Consider the following 5,921-nt stretch of genomic DNA (forward strand, 5'->3'; position numbering starts at 1 on the left):
GAGAAAACATTCTCTCAGGCTTTCACAAAGAGCACATTGGCCAAGCAATTGCTGTGACTCATCCACATGGGTGACACTGACAAAGGTTCTACAATCTGAGGTACAGGATCTCAGGATAAATCCTGAGGGAATTTCACTGACCTTATCAGACCCAAAAGCTCCAACTCTTATTGCATAGGTCCTGCTTTACCTTGGTCTTAACCATCTAGCATAAAAGTATGAAAATGAAGTATAAGAAGTAAAGCCATGTTGTTATGTTGAGCTGTAGGGGACTCAGGTCAACAATTTCTGACATTGCCATTAAGATCCAATACTGTTATGGGCTACTGGACTCTTCTAGAATATTTTGCTGAGTTTACACACCTATAATACTCAAATAACAGATCTTATAAAAAAAAGGGGATACAGATGAATGTCCATTGTGTATCTGTGTATTCAAAGTTGTTAGGAAAGTTATATAGTTACATTCTCTTAATGAACAGAGGGATTTGTTCTAAAGGTGTTTGTAGATAGGATGTCATGTCCGCATGTTGTACAGCAATTAACTAGTAGGAAGAATGTATGCAATGTGTTAATTATTGAAACTGTCCTACCAATTTGGTTTGAAACTGTCTCGTTGCTATTTGTTTCTCAATAAAATTATGGAAAAAAATAAACAAAATTAAAACAAAAAAAAAGGAAAAAAATTTTAAAAAGAACAAAAAGCTCACTCATGTGGTTCTAAATGATTTGCAGACATTTTTAAAAAGTACCTTAAGGTGTCATGATTTCTCTTCAAAAGTGTTTGGACTTAATGGGTGAACAAAAGGGAGAAAATATGCAAACATTGTGGGATATCCTTAACTGGATATAAGTAGTAACAAAATAAAATTTCACTTTATGAAGAAAAAAAAAAGAGTTCTCCATATATTTTCCTCGTTCTTACTAATTTATGAGATCACTTGCTGGCAATTGGTACCCCAGTTGAAAGTGTGCCTCAGACCTCAGGAACTCAAAAACTCAATAGTACTATCAGAGGTATGAACTCTATAGCCAGAACCACCTGATTGTAAAACATGTGTGGGTCTCTTCTAAAACTCTACACTATCCAAGCAGCAGCGGGCGTGTATTCAAATCGATATATTTTTTTTCTGCAGTCTGAAACAAAAACACCTTACTTTCTTATTAAAGATCCTTTCACCACTGAAAAAAAATTTCTTATGGAGGAAAACTGGATAGAGATAGAGACATACTTTTCAGTGTTTAACCTCTTGTATTACTCAATTTCTAAAAATCAGCTGTAGATACTACTTTTTGAAACTTAAAAGAAAAGACACTAGAAAACAGAAGCCATGGAAAATATGAAGAACTTGGACTATTTTCATATTTTTCATGTATTATGATATCTAACATTGAGTCATGTAAGAAATGTCTGTAGGCTAATGCAGTGATTTTATTGTGAAAGGGGTTCTGCAACAGACTATGGAATTTGTAAGCTCAAACAGAATGATTACAATTGTATAATGTAATAAAAATTCAGAATCTTGTTACCTCAGGCCACTTAAAAATTAATAAGTTGAGAATTTTGAAAAAAGAGAGGCATACATTTCCACTGAATTGTGAATACCAAAGATTGCAGTAAATTGGTTTTAAACAGTCTTCCACATCTAAAATTCTCCCTTCTCCACTCTCACCAATCCCTTAGGCCACCTCTCCTAACTGCTCCCAAATAATCCAGCTTGCTTTTCCTGATTCTTTTAAGTGGCAGCTCAGCAGAATGGTGGGTCCTTCTGTGGCAAAGCAGAACAAGGATGATGCCACCTGGCTAGGGCTCAGCTCTGCCATTGCATTATTATTATTATTATTATTATTATTATTAATTTTGGTTCCAGGGGTTGAACTCAGGATCCTGCGCTTGCCAGGCAAACACTTATTCTACTAAGCTATCTCCCTGGCCCCGCCATTGCATTATGAAAAGAGTGAAATGAAAATTTCAGGGGAAAAAGTTCTATTTTAGGTCTATTTTTTGTGATACATTTTTCATTACAAGGCTTTCAGCCTTATCCTTAGGCATGAAAGCATTTTCAATCATAAAAATATTCTTTGTAATATTCCTGCTCTTCCAAATTATCTCAGGAAAAAAATTGGCCAGTGAGGAAGCTCTGGTGCACACATACATACACAAACTGATGAAAAATGTTTTAAAGAGGTAAATGCCCAGAATTACCTTAAACTAACAGGCAGTCCTCCATCCAAGGGGAGCTTTACAATCAGCCAAGAACCTGGAACACACAGTTTCCTGTGAGATTCCGATCTAATTGGCCTGGTGATGTTCTGGGTATAGAAGTTTTCACAGTTCTCCAGCGTGTCTCACAGGTATCCAGGCTTGCGAGCCACTACTTGAAGAATGCTGACCTCGGGAGATGGAGCATGAAAGAGGTTACTGTTGATCTCTGTTGGTTCATTGGTGGATCCCTCCAGGCACCACTAGCTTCATATGTCTCATTTTTAAAGAACTATAGAATTTTCATTGTGTTTGCATTTAACAGACTTATAAAAAAGCAGCTTTAGGTTGACACCCAAGTTGAAAAGGTAACAGAGAGTTCTCATGCACTCACCCTTTTCAACATCTTCCACCACTGTGGAACATTTGTGATCACTGATGAACCTACATGACATGTCATTGTCACCCAGAGTCCACGGTCCACACCAGGGATTGCTCAAGGTGTTAGACATCCCATGGGTTTGCATGGATGAGTAATGACATGGATCCACCATTATAGCATCCTACAGAGTAGATTCACTCCCCTAAGAATCCCCTGTGCTCCTCACTTTCATTCCTCCTCCCCCAAACACTGCTCTTTTTTATTGTCCCCATAGCTTGCCTTTTCCGGGATGTCATATAGTTGGAGTCGTGTGGTGTATAGCCTCCTTAGACTGCTTGTTTCACTTAGTAATATGCATTTAATCTCTCTTTATTTCTTTCCATGGACTGTAGGCTCATTGTTTCTTTTTTGCAGTATGAGTAATACTCCATTTTCTGGCTGCACCACAGATTATTTATCCATTCACATACAGAAAGACATCTGGTTGATTCCAAGGTTTTATAATTATGAATAGAGCTGTTAGAAACAACTGTGTGCATGTTTCTGAGTGGTTATACATTTTCATCTCTTTTGCATAAGTGCACAGTTACTGGATCACAAGGTAAGAGTTTACTTAGGCTTATCAGACACGGTCAACTTTCTTTCCACAGTCGCACCATTTTGCAGCCCTGCCAGTAATGAAGAAGAATTCCTCTTGCTGCCCACCCTCACTGGTATTTGATGTTGTTCATATTCTAGGTTTAATCCATTTTAATAAGCTTTGAGGAGGATTAGATATTTATTATTTTTTAAAAAAAATTTGTACCAGGGATCGAACTCAGGACTTTGCTCTTGCCAGGCAGGCACTTTTGCTGCTGAGCTATCTCCCCAGCCCTGAATTAGCTTTTATGAGCTAATATTTGAAGGACAAAAATAATCCATGATCATAGATCTCCAGACTTAATTACAGTTGAATTTTTGGAGCATGTTCTCTTTCATCTACATCTTCCAAATTAAAAAAGTGAAATATACAGGAAACTTGAAACACATATTTTTTTTTAAAAAAATATTTGTGGTACCAAGGATTAGAGGAATCTTGTGCTTGCCAGGCAAGCGCTTATTCTACTGAACTATCTCCCCAGCCCCAAGTCCAGAGACTTCTTTGAGGGCTTTTTCTTTTTTGTGTGCGTGTGGTATCAGGGTCAAACTAGGTATGGTTTAGAGGTTACGTGTAAGGTGAACTAAGGAAATACACTCTACCCTGGGAACTTTTTTGTGCCTGCCTGAAGAATAACTTGATCCTTTTGATAATTGACTCAGCTTTTTAGGCTACGTATGTATTCCTAAATAATAGAATAGGATTTTCTTGATTTATAAAGCTTTATCATTATGCTTTAATTATGTACATTAAAATACCATTATTTATACTACAGGGTCACTCAGGCACGTAGCTGTCACCTGTTGATTGTATCCATTGCCTGTCGCCAACAACGGACTATGAACAGTCATCACTGTGTCTCCCAGTGCTCATTTCTTTTTTTTATTTTCAATTTTTATTCTTATTAGTACATGTTTGCAGTACATACTGATCACACTCCTCATGAGGAGCTGGTGCATTCACACAACACCCCCTAATTCTTTTTCATCCCTTTCCCTCGTCTCTCTTTCTTCCCTCCATCTCTTGGTCCTCTCTCACTTGCAGATCTGTCTTCCTGCTTTCTATTGACTATCTTTCATTTTGTTCTTTACTTGTAACTTGAATTCCTCATATAAGAGAAACAACGTGATATTTAAGCTTGCATGTCTAGTTCATTTTGCTTAAGACTATTGTCTCAGAGCCAGGCCCTCTCACTAGGACACAGCATGACTCTCTGATCCCTCACAATCACTTCTGCACCAACCATGGCCACCTTTGTGGAGCTCAGCACCAAAGCCAAGATGCCCATCATAGGCCTGGAAACTTGGAAGTCTCCCCCAGGCAAAGTCAAAGAAGCTGCGAAAGCAGCCACCAATGCAGGATATTGCCACCTTGACTGTGCCTACACCTATCAGAATGAGAATGAGGTGAGAGAAGCCATCCAAGAGAAGATTCAAGAGAAGCTTCTTGAGGTGGGAGGACCTCCTCATTGTTAGCAAGTTGTGGTGCACATTCTTTGAAAAAAGCCTGGCGAAGGAGGCCTGCTGGAAGACCCTGAAGGACCTGAAACTGGACTACCTGGACATCTACCTCATTCACTTTCCACAGGGACTTCAGGCTGGGAAGGCACTCATCCCCAGAGACAATAAAGGCAATATCCTCTCCAGTAAAATAACATTCTTGGATGCATGGGAGGTCATGGAGGAGCTGGTTGATGACGGATTGGTAAAAGTCCTTGGTGTCTCCAACTTCAAGCACTTCCAGATTGAAAAGCTCTTGAACAAACCTGGGCTGAAATATAAACCAGTGACAAACCAGGTGGAGTGTCACCCATACCTCACCCAGGAGAAGCTGATCCAGGACTGCCACTCCAAGGGCATCACTGTCACTGCGTATAGCTCCCTGGGCTCTCCAAGTAGACCATGGGCTAAGTCAGAGGACCCTTCACTACTAGAGGATCCCAAGATTAAGGAGATTGCTGCAAAGCACAAAAAAAAAACCACACAGTCCAGGTTCTGATCCAGTTCCATATCCAGAGGAATGTGGCAGTGATCCCCAAGTCTGTGACACCAACTCGCATTATTGAGAATTTTCAGGTCTTTGGCATCAAGTTGAGTGAGGAGTCCAATGAGGAGATGGCGACCATCCTCAGCTTCAACGGAAACTGGAGGCCTTATATTAAACCTGGCACGTCATGTTTGGCAGAGTATCCTTTTGATGCCGAATCACCTGATTAGATGACCAGAGGGATACCGCCTTCTTGCTGTGTGGAGCTCACTTCCTGTGAGATCTGTTTTGGCCAAGGTTTCAGAACCCATGTTGTTCCTCAGCTCATTGCAGGCAGATGGTAGGCAATGCTGCATTGGTAGCTAATGTGTTCAATCAGGAGCAGATAGCACGGCAAAGCGTGACTCATGAGAATTTTTTTTTTTATTTTACTCATTTGGTCTGTCCAGATGTTTGTTACATGCCAGGATCCCTGCTAATGTTGAGGATGCAATAATTAAAATAATAGAAAAGAAAAAAGACTACGGTCTCAAGGTGGACCCCTTTTCCTATAAATGACTCAACTTTATCTTTCTTTATAGCACAGGGTAGTACTCCATTGTATAGACAGGGCATATTTTCTTTAGCTGTTCATCTTATGTTCCTAGGATGGAATTATGGGGCAATACATATTTTCAACTCTAATACTGGATATCAATTTGAGAGAACAGGTG

General features: G+C 39.6%; 1 pseudogene; it reads left to right on the forward strand.

Moving 5' to 3' along the window:
- Positions 1-4,466: 4,466 nt before the first annotated feature.
- On the forward strand, positions 4,467-5,438 carry LOC101593182 (annotated as a pseudogene).
- Positions 5,439-5,921: the final 483 nt, after the last annotated feature.

This window comes from Octodon degus, unplaced genomic scaffold (genome assembly GCF_000260255.1).
Source record: "Octodon degus isolate 3935 unplaced genomic scaffold, OctDeg1.0 scaffold00045, whole genome shotgun sequence".
Classification (NCBI taxonomy): Eukaryota; Metazoa; Chordata; class Mammalia; order Rodentia; family Octodontidae; genus Octodon; species Octodon degus.